This window comes from Balaenoptera physalus (genome assembly GCF_965194825.1).
Source record: "Balaenoptera physalus genome assembly, chromosome: 20".
NCBI classification, from domain to species: Eukaryota; Metazoa; Chordata; class Mammalia; order Artiodactyla; family Balaenopteridae; genus Balaenoptera; species Balaenoptera physalus.
In genome coordinates, this window is record NC_138901.1 from 51,699,378 (window position 1) to 51,714,495 (window position 15,118).

Below are 15,118 nucleotides of genomic sequence, written 5' to 3' on the forward strand. Positions count from 1 at the left end.
AGAAGGGTCTGGGCAGTGGGTGAAAGAAGGCCTGGAGTGGGGCCGAAGAAGCCCATTGGAGGTTCCCGCCTGGGAACGGGGAGGGGGTGGGGTGGTAGGAGGAGGCCGAGGGTAAGGTAATGGGGAGCCATGGGTGGCGCCACGTGGGGACAAGCCGGAGCCTGATGGAGAAGGGGGCGCCTTAGTGGGACTGCTGGGCAGGAGGGGCTGCGGCCACCACAGTCTCACTGTTGTCTCTTTGCCAATGCCCCTCAGGAGCCCTCAGCAGGGATACCCAGCGCGTTTACGTGGAGCAGGAGGGTGGGCTGGGAGCGCACCCGGAGTGGGTCTGCCTGCCCCTCCTGAGCCTCTCTCAGTTGGCTCTCCTGGTGAAGACCCCGGGCCCCTCTCCGCCCAACCCCGGGCCCCGGTGGGCCTTCCTGCCTTTAGCTCCTCCAGCCACTCACGCAGCCCACTCTCCAGAAAGTCTGGCTCCTTCGCCCCAGGATTTTCCGCCCTCACCTGGACTTGGTTTATCAAATGGCCACATGCCACCGTGGAGGGCTGTGGCTTCCGTCTTTCCCCAACCCCAGAGAGGGAAGACTTGCTCGCTTTCCTGCTTCAAAGCTCAGAGCCCCCTTTCAGGCTCTCCACGAAAGCTCCGGCTTCCTGCTCAGGATCGGGCCGGCTCGTTTATGCAGCCGGGATGAGGAACAAATCAGGAGCACCTCCAGAGCTAATGAATGATCCGAGCCTTTGGCTCAGGTCAGCGGGCCCCCGCCAGCCTCCTTGGTCCTCTGTGATGGCTCATTATTCCAGTATTCCCAGGAGAGAGACGGAATTTTCCCCAACATCGCCTAATTACATTCCGGCTCTATGTGATACAGTGACACGTGTGCAAACGCACACCATTCCCAATAAGACGCAGATGAGAGCATTCCCGCAGAGGGCGCGGACGGGATGTTTTAATCTTGAGGTGCGCGCTGAGAGCCGTTACCTGGGGAGGCTCCGGGATGAGACGCCCCTCTCCTGTCGAGAGCAAGCCCCACCCTGGGTGACTGAGAGAACCAGCCACAGAGGTGCGGACAGAAGAGACTTCAAAGGGAAGACAGCTGTGGGGAGGGGAAATGTGCTTCCTGAAGGCTTGCTGCAGAGGATGGGAGATGGCTCTGACCCGGAGTCTCGGGAACATTCCAACTTCTCAACGCAGGGCTCTCCTGGACTTGTGTCCCTCCTGTGCCACGTGGGGCTTCCCAGCGTGCTCCCAGCCTGCGAGAATCCCTGGGACAGAGGAGGGCAGGCTGTCTTCTGGGGCCCTGTCTGTGTGGCCCCGAGTCTTGAGGATGACCCAGACCCACTAACAGATCCAAAGGACACTGAGATGGGTGTGGAGGCTCCTGGAGGACAGAGAAGCCTCCTTCGTGCCCTCCCCTCCCTCCAGCACCTATTCCATCACCCAGGGATGCACGTTGGACCCGCAGGTCCCTGGCTCACAATCTTAGCTGATCCCAGAACTGCAGCTGCGCCAGCATCATCCCATGCGGCCTTCACAGCTTCCTCTCTCATTCTCCTCAGTGGCCATTCCAAACCATCCGCTGTCTCCCCAGATCGCTACCCTTGGCCTCTGACCCTGACCCCTCACCTACTCAGCACCCTCCCACATCAGGCCTCCTGCCTTCTCGCCTCTCCTCACCCCAAGGTTTCAATTCAAATGCCTACACGGGCGGCCAAACAGGAAACACAGACGGGTGAGATGAACAGGTAGGATGTACAGGTGGCCACCTTGGAAGCCAGGCCCATCTGGAGAGGCCCAGGCTCCAGCCACTGCTGCCCTGCGGGAAGGGGGGGGCCTTTGGGTTATCAGGTCATTCAATTTTCCCAGAGACTGGGAATCAGGATTTTCACATGCGATTGTTTGGCAGCAAATTCAACCAAAAATAAAACACCGTGTGGGCCGGTGCAACCCCACATGCAGCCTGATTCTGCCCGAGGCCGTGGTTTCTGACAGCTGCCTCCCTGCCTGGGGTGCCCCCTCGCCCGCATCTCTACTTCCCCACCCCCACGCCCCCACTATCGACTGCTCCCTCTCCGCCTAGAGACTCGCTCAAGTCTCTCCCATTGAACAACAAAACCTGCGAAACCCAAATCGCCCTGCAGCGACCGCCTCTCTTCTCCCATCAGAGGCAAGTCAGAGGTGAACCGCTTGAAAACTCTCTCTCCGAGCAGTCGGCCCACTTCCTCTCCCTTCCGGCCCCTGCACCTGGGATTCCACCCACTTCTCATGCACAAACTCCCTGCTTTGGCCCAAACCCAACCATTTCCAGTCTCTCTCTTCACTCAGTTGCCCCTGGGGGCAAAGCTCCCCTTGAAATCTCCTCCCTACCGCCCCGCAATTTCCTTGACACAGCTCTCTCAGGGGTCTACTGCAACTCAGGTCTACTCTGGACATTCCTTCTCAGCCCCTGTCACGGGCACCTCTTCCTCTTCCCATACTACCCACAGTCCTTGGGGGGCCACCATGACCCATGCAAATTCATCCCCCTCTTAGCTCGCTCCTAGCTCCAAAACCGAATCACCAAGAGCTCCATGCATGTGCCCTGGGGTCGCCCAGACTCTTCCAAATCGTCAGCATTCCCCGAACAAACATCGCCCCCTCCAAACCTCCTCCCCTCTCCCTGGGGCACCTTCTCAGTGACCCCCGACTCCTCCGTCTGCAAAAAACCCGCACTCTGCCTTTTCCTCTTCCCCTGAGTCCCGTTCACCAAGTCCCGCAGCTTCCACCTTCGAAACTCCCTCCCGAGGGTGCAGCTGCCCGTCGCTAATCTCCTGCCTTCATCCTTTCTCTCCTCTAGCTTCTCCATCTGACTCTATCACTCCAAATGGCTGTGGCCCTTCTCTGTCCAGTGCCCTGGGTCCTAAGCCGACATTCACTTCCTGTCACCAGCCCAACCTTGTGTGTCTGCCGCAGACTCTCCCATTTCCAGGCCTTGAGTCACGCTGTCCCCTCCACCTGGAATGCCCCTCCTTCCCTCGTCTGCCTGCCAATTCTTACCTGTCCTTCAGACTCGGCACAAGCTGAGTGGGATTCTCCCCGCTTTGGGTTCACCTAGAATGTTCTGTTCATTCTGCACGGCTTCACCACCGTCAGTGTGCATGTAGGAATCTGTTGTCATATGAGAGACTGAAGATACAGATAGGCAGTGCCAAACCACAGAGAAAAACAGAACTCTGACCCTCAATCTGCCATAACCACCCCAGGAAACCATCCCATTACCTACAGTAACCAGCCCAAGAAGCCAGCCTGCTAGCGACAAGTCAGACTTGTAGGAAATCAGACCGCATCTCTAGCGAATGGTCCAGGAAGCTAAACAGTAACCCCTGTGACAATCAGTCACAAATGGCCAGAACTTGATTAGCTTCCCCAGTTCTTGTCCCCTCTTACAACTTAGGGCCAAGCAGAGAAAACCAAATATGCTCCCTAACCAATCACAGAGGATGCCCTACTTGTAATTAGCCCGCCCCCAGCTTCCCCATGCCAATTAGGGCACAGCTGAAGCCTTCCCTGTTTCCACTCTAAAACTTTCCCACTCCTCGGCCTGCCTTTGACTCTCTGCCAAAACGTAAGTGATGGAGGAGCAACCTCCGAATAAGTCGCCTTTACACGTCCTCGTTCAGTTGGTCCATTTATTTCCACGTGTGTAATAAACTATTCCAGATGTGAGCACTGAAAACAAAACGATCTCTTTCATGACCTCGTGGCTCTGTGGGCTGAATGGGCTCCGTGGGACGGTTCTTCTGTTGTTCTCACTCAGGGTTTCTCATGTGCTTGCAGACAGATGGTAGAGGAGCACTGGGTCATCTGGGCCCAGAACTGAGATTCTGGGACACCTGAGCCCCTCTCTTCCTCTCCATATGGTCTTGGGGCTTCTCCTCTCAATGTGGTCACTGCCTGTGATGTCTCTAGCAGGGGATCCAGACATCTTACACTGTGGCTCAGATCTCCCAAAACCTTCCTCAGGCTTGGGAAAGTGAGGCTGACGGCCTTCTTCAAGAGCTTGGGACAGGAACTGGCACACTTCCACTGCATCCGACTGGTTAAATCAAGCTGCCCACCAGCCTGATTCCATGTGGGAAGGGACACTCCCAGGCCATGAGAGCAACAGGCACGGGTGCCATCTTAGGAGACTGGCTTCCACACATCCTCCTTCTCACATTGTTCTTGGTCTCTGGGCCTCGGCATCTAGCAGGAGCTTGACTGAGTCAGGGCTCAGCAAGTCTTGATGATCAGGTATGAACGGATGGAGGGATGGTGTGCCCAACAGATGAACAGAAAGCCTCCACACCGGCAGCCCTGCACCCGGGCCCACACTGCCATGTGTCGTTCACATAAACACTGCTCTCTGCTGCTTGACATGCTGCTATTTTTAAACCTCTCAAGCAGTGAGTGGTGCTTAACATTTTTTGAATCAGGGTCCCCTTAGGGAATCTCATGAAAGCTGTAGGAGACCCTCTCCCTAGAGAAGTGCGCCTCTGTAAAATCACTCACAATTCTGCAGCATAGTAATGACAGCTGCCCTTTACTGAGATCTTTACCGAGTGCCGGTGACTGTGAGCAGTGCAATGTGTCCATTATCTGGATTTATTACCCCAAACATACTGCAAGCTAAATACTACCATTTAACTCCATTTTATAGATGAGAAAGCCAAGGCTCAAAAAGGTTAAGGAGGAACTAGAAAGTGGCACTGGGACTCAGTGCAGGAAGATCTGAAGACAAAGCCCAGACCCTCCCAACCACTGCACCATACGGTTTCAGGAGGTTCTGGGATGCCCTGAAGTCTTTCTGTGAATCCCGGGTTAAGAATTCCTTCTCTAAGGGCTCCCAAAGCCCTACTTCCTGATCTCAGTACCCTACCTGGCTTTGAAGACTCTGAATAAGCCAGACCCACCCTATGCTCCCTGCCCTACCCCCCTCCACTCCCGGATTTCTGGCTAATCCCAGGCCAGCTGCCTCAGCCTGGCTACCCTGACTCTGACCTGGCCTCCCCTGAAAGGCCCTCTCCGTGCTCTGTTCTCACCCAAAGGTCAAGGCTCCTTCTCCCCAGAGCTTTCCCTGACAGTCTGCCTTGGACTAGTGCCTGCTTATCCCTCTCCCACTTGGGGCTCTCATCACTTCCTGAGTAAGTGCTAGTTTCCCAACTTAGCTGTGATCCCCTTGAGAGCAGAGACCCATCCTCTGTGTCTTTCTCACCTTCCTAGACAGACACTTGAATAAACACTAACGGTTCACAGATTCCTTCCCAGGCCCATTTCTTCTGCTATGCTTTTGGGTCCTGGATCCTCAAACCCAAAGACTGAACCAGACTCCAGAGTGGCCCAGGCCAGAGAGGGTCTGCCTAGACCTGACGTGCTTCCTTTACGCAGAGAAGCAGCTGCTGAAATACAGTTTTAGAACCCAGTCCAGGGTCCCACCCCCACCTGGCATCTCCAGCAGGAATATCTGGTATCATCTGTTTCTTTCTTTTGCATTCTCAGGGGACACCATGTTGCATGAAATCTGTGGCTGCTTTGTTTCCCGATAACAATAAATAAAGACTACAAAGAATGTGCATGTATTGGTCGGATGGAGAGCTTCTACGGGAGCAAACAGGACAAAAGAAATATCAGTTTCTTGAGTTCCATGAGATTCTGCTCTTCTAGTGCCCTCCACGCAAACCAGGCCACAGGTCAGCAGGCCCCGGCTTATGGATGGAAAGCTGAGAGCAGGGTGTTAGACTGCCATAGGCCCAAGGACAGAGATGACTGACCAGTCCCCCCCAACACCATTTCTGTCCCTGAGGGCTAAGGTTACTGTCTTCCAGGCCCTGGGTCAAGCACTTTGCGCTCACTACAACCACACAAGCAAACTGTTGAACAATAAAATTCATTTTACAGGTGAGGGAACCAAAGCTCTAAGAGGTAAATGACTTGTCCAGGACCACTGTGTCCATCAGGTGTCATTAGGTTATTTTGAGGACGGTTAATAAAGGGACAATTGACAAAGGTGTGGACAGGGCCTAGGGAATCCTCAGGGATGGCAAATAACAGGCAACGAGCCACCAGTGTCACCACCCTTCGGCCTGAAGAGGGGAGGGAAGGGACTGGAAATCAGAACCTAGAACAGAGAAGCTGTATGAAGAGGGCCCCTTGACAAGAGCTGAGACATTCGGTCAGGGATGGAGCCCGCTTGTAGGGAGGGGGGGTAAATCCCCAGCAAGCACTCTCCTCCCTGCCTCTGATCGCCCGCCAGTGCCTCCTGTCAGCTGGGCAGGAGGCCACAGTTGTTGACAAATAGTCAATAGTCGGGCTCCAGGCATGGGGGTGGGGTGGGGGGAGGGCTAGCAGCCTCACTGGCTGGAAAGCGGCAGAGCCCTCACTCAAACCCAGGCTCGCCTGCCTCCAGAGGCCAAGCATTTAGCCCTTCACCTACCACATTTCCATGGGATGTAGGCCAAAGAGGCTTGGTGGGGTTTGTGCACAAGTCTGAGGTCCCCCACTGCCCTGGGTGTTGGCACTCCTGTCAGCTCCAAACATTGTGGTCTAACCCTTAATTTGCTCCCCACATGGTTCTGAGCCCAAAATGAACCTTCTAGTTCCTCGAGAAAATATGGTGCGGGAGGTTTGAGGAGTCCCCAGCAGAGGCGAGCTGTGGTTCTACAATTAACCTAAAAGCCTCTTCTTAGCATCCTGGCCTAAAAGTCCCCAAACACCCACACAGAAACGGGTCTTCCCCCACATCACCTTTCAGCCTGGGGTAGAGAAAGGGTTTCAGCAAAGATGTGGGCTGCAGCTCTGCAGTCTAGAGCGTCAGCAGACAGCGCAGCCCCTTTTTAGGGGTGGGACTAGACTGCACCCCTGTGACAGGAGGCTCAGGGCGAGCTAACACCACATCACCTCACCGAACCCTGCTTCATTTGCAGATTTATTAAATCGAGAGCCAATTCTGACACAGTTTCTTTCAAGCCGTTCTACCTTGCAGGTGTGCAAAATTTATTTGAGATAAAGAAAACCATTACAGAGAGAGCGCAATCTTCAAAGCCCACCTCTGAGACCAGAAAGAAATAAAAAACAGTAGCCCATACAAATGTGCAATTACGTTTCCAAATACTTGGGAGCCATGAGAAACACCATCCCCATGGAGAGCAGGTCTTTAAGGCAATTTTCTTGAACTCTATCCAGCACTCACTCAGAATACTTTTTAAAAATAACATGATTTTCTTCTCTCTCCAAAGGCTCCCTTGTTCTTTCTCTTCCAGGTAAGAATGAGCCAGCTCTGAAGTGAGAAAAGCAGTCACTCATTTCGATAGAGGATGATGTACTATGTTTCAAGGGACGCAGATAAGAAAGCCAAACAAGCATCCCTGCCCATGGAGCAGGAGTCTTGCCGAGGTGTGGGGTGGCCCAAAGCCTAGGGGCTGGCCCTGGGGGGTCGTCACCCATCAATAGAAGGCCACGGTACCAGAGATCAGACTCAGCTCAGAGGAGGTGTCTATCCACAGCCTAGGCTGGGCTCAACAAATGCCGACTTTCCCCAGGTGGGGATCTGATTCCCCGTGAGAGGGAGAAGCCTCAGTTCTGCTGTAGGGTTTGCTAAGAATTAGATTCCTTTTTCTACATGAAGTTGAGTGAGCTGCAAATAGGTGCAAAATAGAGTCAGTGCTGCACAGGGAGACAGGACCCACATCCCGGCCCTGCCACTCAGCAACAGTGTGACTCTGGGCAGGTGGCCTGGCCTCCCAAGCTTTAGTTCCCTGAGCTATCAAATGAGATACTTCATAGGGCTGTTGGGTGAATGTGTGGTTTAACCATAAGAGCACCTAGCAGGTTATATTTCCTGGGGCCAGGCAAAAACATACTGCAGCTGGGGCTCAAAGCATTGCCTCAGTCCTGGAAAGGGTCACCACCCAGTTACCAGGGCAGGGAACCAGAGATGTCACCATGCAGAGACAGCGCAGGCTATGGTTGAAAGCCCAGCTTTTGGATGGGTCTCAGCTTTGGATCTTAGTTCATAATTTAGTGTCTATGTGTCCCATGGCCAAAGCCCTTAGCTTCTCTGAACCTCAGTTTCCCCCTCTGTGAAATGGGGACATTAATAATACCTGATCAAAAGAGCTAATCCATGTAAAGTTCTCAGCTACTGCCTGGCACAGAGTAAGTACTTAATAAGCAGTTGTTTTGTTATCATTATGGCTTTCCCAGATCAGACTCTATGTGCTAAAATTTAATAACAGTTTGTTTCTTTGTGTTTATTTCTGCAGTTACTTTCTATTTATGGCAAGTGATACTGTCTCCATTTACAGAGGTGTTATCGTTTCCTTTTTAAATACATTTATTTAAGCTAAAGTGGGTCAATATACAGAAGAAAAAGGAAATGAAAAAGTGCAGGTGCCTCACAGATGGGTGAGACGCTGGGAAGGCGTCAGGCAGAAACTGAAGTTTGGGAAATACCCAGATAATAACCTGTGTGTAAAGCCAGAAGCAGACCCAAGCCGTGCCCCACACCCACCCCAAGGCCATCCCAAGGGTGTTCAGAAGCCAGCGACCTTGGAGCCTGCTCTTCCCCACCTTCGGGGTCCTCCCTGGATCCGCCATCTTGTCTCAGGCGGAAGTCCCCAGCTGCCCTGAGGACGACTTTCCCCAAATGAGGGCGCTGTGAAGAGCTCCCGAGGCCCCTTGCCTGCCTGCCTCCCTGCAGGGCCTGGGCCCCAGGAGTCAACCACGGCGCCGGAATCTTGGGGCCACTCTGGCGGAAGACCGCCGGGCTGGGGGCTGAGGGCTGGGAGCTGGGAGGGTGGTGGGTGTGGTCCCTTTGAGAAGGTGAACCGAATGCCATCTTTCTACAACTTCTAAGGAGAGACTTGGAGCAGCCAGGAAAATAAAAACACCATCCTGGCTCTCGCCGCCGAGGTGTTACAACTCTGTCCCAGTTGCCTGGCAACCGTGCAGGTGTGTGATTGGGCGAGTGGCGCTCCCAGGGAGCCAACCAGCGCCCGCCGGGCCGGCCCAGGTGGGAGCCGGTGGCGGAGAGGGCCAGCAGCCGCGTCCGCATCCCGCATCCCGCATCCCGCATCCCGCATCCCGCATCCCGCATCCGCTCGCGCCTGCCGCCCCCCTCCTGCCCCCTCCGAGAGAGAAGAATCGCTCTGGCCTCTAGGGGTCGCGGTTTGGGCGGCTGCCAGATCCTGGCACCCGTGCTCCGGCCTCCACTGCTGTCTCTAGCCCAGGTTGGGTCACTGGCTTCGGAATCAGTAGCCAAGGGCCCTGACCCCCTGCAAGCCGGCCTCGCACCCCACTCCTGCCCACACCCGGCATTTCAGAGAAACCTGAGAATGAGAATGGATGGGTCCTCCCTCTGTGGGATCTAGGCTCTCCTTTGGCACATAAATACACTTTCTTCTGTGCCCAGAGAAGGAGCTAAGGGCGCAGAATCCTTCAGAGGAGGGATTTTGTGGACTCCTGCAACAGCTATCTAGGTGGGTTCTGCAGCCGACCTCCCAACACCAACGGCCAGCAGGAATAGTGGCAACAGGGCTGGCTGAAAGCAGGCCTGCATTTGAACTCCAGCCAGTGACTGACTGGCTGTGCAGGCCTGAGCAAGTCATGTAACCTCTCAATTTGCTGATCTGTAAAATGGGGAAAAAACAGGACCCACTTTATAGGGCTGCTGTGAAGATTAAGTAGTACACATAGAACATTTAGCATGGTGCTTGATAAATTCTTCCCTCGATCTCAGAAAAATAAATAGTTCCATTAGGGCCTGGAAGCTGTTGCCACCAGGCATAAGTCACAGTTGCTGGGGAGCCTCCCACTCAGAGCACATGGCATTCCAATCCACCCCCTGTTCAGTAACTGGTGCAGGTGGCCTCTAAGAGGTGGGTCCCCATGATGGCTGGTGGGTTACCTTGCTCCCCATGTGGTGGCCTCTCCCAGCCAGCACCCCTGCACTTGCTGCCTCCTGGCACCATTTACAACTGCCCTAAAGAAGTGCTGAGTCATGGAATGCTCAAAGCTTCCCCGGTGGCGCAGTGGTTAAGAATCCGCCTGCCAATGCAGGGGACACGGGTTCGAGCCCTGCTCCGGGAAGATCCCACATGCCGCGGAGCAACTAAGCCCGTGCGCCACAACTACTGAGCCTGCGCTCTAGAGCCCGCGAGCCACAACTACTGAAGCCCGCATGCTCTAGGGCCCATGCTCTGCAGCAAGAGAAGCCACTACAATGAGAAGCCCGTGCACCGCAACGAAGAGTAGCCTCAGCTCGCCACAACCAGAGAAAGCCTGCACACAGCAACAAAGACCCAATGCAGCAAATAAATAAATAAATAAATAAATAAATAAATAAATAAATAACATCATTCACTTTAAAAAAAATAATTAAAAAAAAAGAAAGGAATGCTGAGTCAGGAGGCAGGTGGTGGGAGCAATCAGGGCTTCTGCCTGCCGCACTCCACCGCATTCTGGCTCTGCCTTTTCACCCTCCCTCTAAGGTAGCATTCTCCATGGGGTCCTCCGCAGCCTGCACTAAGGACTCACCTTCCCAAGGCAGGTGTTGCTCACTTGCGATTCAGCAGGGCTGAGCACTCCCCACCCCCACCAGGAAAGAAAAGGAGGAAGCAGGCCAGCCAGACTCCAGCCTTTTGCAGGGTGGGTAGCCCTTCTCTTTGGAGAGCGCCTTCCCTCCCCCTTCCCCCGGGCCCCTTTCTTCCATCCTCTACCCTCTACTGCCTTCCACACACCGCAGGCGGCAGGTGGGCAGGCTAAGTGTGAAAATGCTCCTGCCTGGGAAGAATATGAAGAAGGAAATCTCTGTGACTGAGGCAAACCCCAACCAGCCTTCTGCGAGGCTCCCGGGAAGCCTTGCTGAACCCCAGGGGCTGAAGACCCAGACTTTGTCCACACTCTCCAGCGTGGAGGGTGCCTCCAAATCCCTGCACTCCAAATGCACTTGGCTCAGATGTGTTTTCTTAAAAAGATTAATTCCATGCAATCCCAGGCAGACTTTGACACTGATGTTTACATGGGGTTTTTAAAAGCTTCTGCTTTTCAGCCAACATATTAACATGTTAACAGTTGTGCTTGACTCTGCTTTGGTGTCTGGGCTTTTTCTCCTGCTTCTTTAGAGTTTTCTGTACTTTTCAAAATTTCCACAGATGGCACGTATTACTTTCATAGCAAAACAATAAAAATAAACAAAAACAAAAGATTAATTAGTGGGCCTGCTCAGCAACCTGTTTAAATCCTTATCGGAAGGGTAGCAGAGTGCCCCAGAGGGCCAGAACCGGCCCGTGTCCCTGATCTATGCTGCTTCCTGGAGCCACATTGGGCAGGAAGGGCAGGGAGGTGCTGGTGGGACAAAGTGCTCCAAATGATCCTCTTGTGACCCCTCTAGGGAATGGCTGTGGTCATAGCGGGCAGCAAGTGGCCAGCAGCTTCCTGGGAGTCACCTGCCCAAGGTACCAGCCAGAAACTGCCCTCTTAGGAGACCTGCAAATGAAAATCCTGGTTTCCCCTTTGCTCAGCTCTGCCTTTCCAGAGACATTAGGAAAATGGGCTGGCGGGGTAGGGTAGGGAGAAGGGTTGTTCCTCCCTCATCCCTGCAGCTGCCTCTTCTGCCCATCCTGACCTAGCCCCACATGAATCACTGCCCCCTTCCAGCTTGGCCTGCTCCAGTTTGATGCAGCCAACGCTGCCCAAGGCACTGCCCTGGGAGATACGTCCATGCCTCGGCTTTGACCAGTCTTCTTCCAGGAAGCTCTAGGACCCAGCAGAAAAGGAGACTTGCCAGGATGCTAGAAAGAAAAGGGTGTAAACTCCAAGGGGCAGGGATGGCTCTCCCAAAATAATAAGAGTAAGTGAGAATTTAGAGCCACTGACCTCAGGGTCAGCACCGTGCTTGGCCCTACACGTATGATATCCCTAACCTTCTCAACACTCCAGCAAGGCAGGTGTTATTATCCATCTTCTAGATGACAAACTGGAAGCTCAAAGAGGTTCAGAGACTTCCACCACACCCACCCACAAGTACAAAGTGGCAAAGCAAGAGCCAAATCCAGTTCCTCTGTGGTCAGCCTCTTGCTCCTGACGGCATCTTTCTCACCATGACATTCTCAGTACAGTGCAAATACTAGGAGAATGAGTAAGGCAAGGATGGAGGTAGCTTCTGTGCCCGCAACACTCCATCTTCCGATGGATCTGCCCCAAAGCTGGGCCTGGACAAAGCATCATATCCTGCTTGTCTCGACAGAAACTATGGGAAGAAGCAGTGCGACAAACACCGGAACCCCTCCGTGGATTCCCTACCGGCAGTCCTCTCCTCTTCCTGCACAGAAGTAGATGGCCAGGACCCCTTATATCTCCAGCCTGCTGGGTAACCCTGAAAGTGGAGTGAGGGAGGCCCCACAACTTGCTGAGCTGGGGCAGTGAGGAAGGTGGTTGCTCAGTAGGCAGCAAAGTGAAAGCAGGGGAGCCGCCATGGCAGATGGGTCATTATTTACCAGTAAACTGGGTCTCCTTTTTCTGGGAGCTCCTTGAGGGCAGGCTGGTCTTTTCACAGATCCATATCAAGCACCCAGTGGAGCAGCATCCAGAAAACTGCGCAAGTGCCCCTGGGATGCAGTGGCCCTGGGAGGCTTTTCGGTGGTTGAGCTATACTGAGACCCCACATTCTCCTGAGGACCCTTGTCCGGTAACAACACCAGCAGAGGCCAATTTACAGCGATATAACAAAGCATCCACAGCAGTCCCAAGGTCCTGCACCTCATTCTGTATTCATGACTTGTTATACTTTTTCAAAAAAGGGGCACCCCAAATTGTGTAAGCTCCGCAAAATCTGGAACAAGCCCAGAATGTCAAAACCTGCAAACTTCCTCCACCCACACCCTGCTCCCGGCTGGCACATGTAAGCTGGCTTTCTGAGGAAAGAACAGCAAGAACCAGGGTAGAATGAGAAGGGCAGGCAGGGCTCTGAAGCCAAGGAAACCCCCAGATCACAGTCAGATTTTGATCACGATCGAGGTTGTGTATACATCAAGTGCAAGTGGGAGGGGTGGGCAATACCCCTCCTTCACCCCCAAATAGTCACAATATCACAGAGTCCAACAAAGTCCTCAATCTTTTTGAATGCGGGAACACTTTGAGAATCTGATGGAAGCTCCCGAGGAACTAAAATGCCCCACACACAGAATAGTGCATATCCTTGTAGGGGGTATGGCCCCTAAGACCCATTGGTTGGCCCTGTAGGAGTCGGGGAGGACCAGGTTGAGGCCCCTGCAATGGAGGCAGCATGATGTAACGATGTACAATTGTGACCGTCGGGAAACTGGGTTCTATCCCAGCTTCTAAGTCTCTTCACTTCCCCAAACTTCTACTGAACTTTGTATTAGGTGTTCTCTAAATTCCTTCCAACTCCTTCCAGAATTCTGATTATTTCTGTAACTTTCATCTTCTGCAGGCCTGAGCACTGCCCCAAGGCCTTCGGGGGAAAAAAACAACAACACACCCGTTCCATGAAACAAGCGTTTTTCATACGATGCTTGTTTAATTTTCTCAGTTACCCTATGAGGCAAATATTCTTTTTTTTAATTTTATGTATTTATTTATTTATTTTTGGCTGTGTTAGGTCTTCGTTGTTGTGCATGGGCTTTCTCTAGTTGTGGCGAGCAGGGGTTACTCTTCATTGCGGTGCGTGGGCTTCTCATTGCGGTGGCTTCTCTTGTTACAGAGCACGGGCTCTCCGTGCACGGGCTTCAGTAGTTGTGGCACACGGGCTTCAGTAGTTGTGGCACACGGGCTCTAGAGCGCAGGCTCAGTAGTTGTGGCGCATGGGCTTAGTTGCTCCGCGGCCTGTGGGATCTTCCCGGACCAGGGCTCGAGCCTGTGTCCCCTGCATTGGCAGGCGGATTCTTAACCACTGTGCCACCAGGGAAGCCCTGGAGCAAATATTCTTTACTCCACTTTACAGATTAAGAAACCCCTCTGTTGGGATGAGGGGTAAAAGAACTACCCAAAGGTGATGGTAAGTGTTGAGGCTCAGATTTGAACCTGGATCTGTTGGTCCACATAAGCCTGTGTCTTTGCCATGGCCGCAATGATGCCCTTAGTCCCCTCCTTCTTCTCACACCCACTGTCAACTCGGCCTTGAAACACGGGTCTTTCCCTCCATCTCTTGCCCCTCTTGGCCTCAAGCAACCTGCTTCCCACTCTCTGTCCCTGGGGTCTGCTTGCCATCCAGCAGTTGGAGAACGAGGACCCCATTCTCATCTGGCTAGATCAAATCCTATTGAGCCTGATTCCTCCTGGGACAGGGTGGGGGTGGGCAATTAATGGTCATGGTTGATGACTGGACACTTATGCACAGAACAGCATCATGCAGGTTTGCCTTTCCAGCTTAAAAGCCCAGATTAATTGCCCCGGGCTGGTTCTGTCACACACAGGGATATATTTTCCTCTTGGAATTTACAAGTCATTCCATTTGAGAAATAAACAACCAGAGATAAAAATTACATTGTCACAGTGCAGGTGTGATAGATGTAGGAAGCAAGCCATCGTCGTGGTCGCCGTGGAGGTGCTCTGCCGACAGAATCCACCAAATGAGACCTGGAGGAGCCCCAGGGAAGGGGGGTGAGATGCTGATGGGATCTCAGCCAAATGGGAAGCATGGAATCTCTGCAGTTTACATTCCATCACTCTAAATCATAGGGTTCCGTGTCAGCCTCTTGGAGCCAGGGTGAGAGTTTGACAGGAGACCTCCTCGGGCCACCCCACCTCTCAGCTGCAGGCCTCAGGAAGGGGACACCTGGACAATAGAACAGGCCCCAGCTGAGGGGCCAGCAGGGGGACACTTGGCTTAAACTTGGCTACAGTGTCTCCACCAAGACACCAACTACTTGACTTGTCTCTACTGCTGCTAGCGGAGGGGAGCCAAGCCTACTTGTGAAGAAAGCCACTTCAGAGAAGGCCACAAGAAGACCGGGCTGGACCTGGGGTCAGAATAATAATAACTAACATTTACTGAGCACTACATGCTCGGTCCTCTGTGAAGGACCCAACAAGGATTATCTCATATTAATCCTCAAGACAACCCTATGAAGTGATACTATTATCCCC

At 53.3% G+C, this 15,118-nt stretch overlaps 1 protein-coding gene across 2 annotated transcripts in view; it reads right to left on the bottom strand.

Moving 5' to 3' along the window:
* Nucleotides 1–15,118, bottom strand: part of RTN4RL1 (reticulon 4 receptor like 1) — a 71,993-nt gene that overhangs the window by 22,568 nt on the left and 34,307 nt on the right. Inside the window, exon 2 of one of the 2 annotated variants that reach the window (XR_014257939.1) lies at nt 391–1,260. The exons of the other annotated variant lie outside the window; for it this stretch is intronic. The gene's annotated coding sequence lies outside the window, so the exon portion shown is untranslated. Of the gene's footprint in view, nt 1–390; nt 1,261–15,118 lie in introns of those variants that run through there. 2 annotated transcript variants of the gene reach the window in all.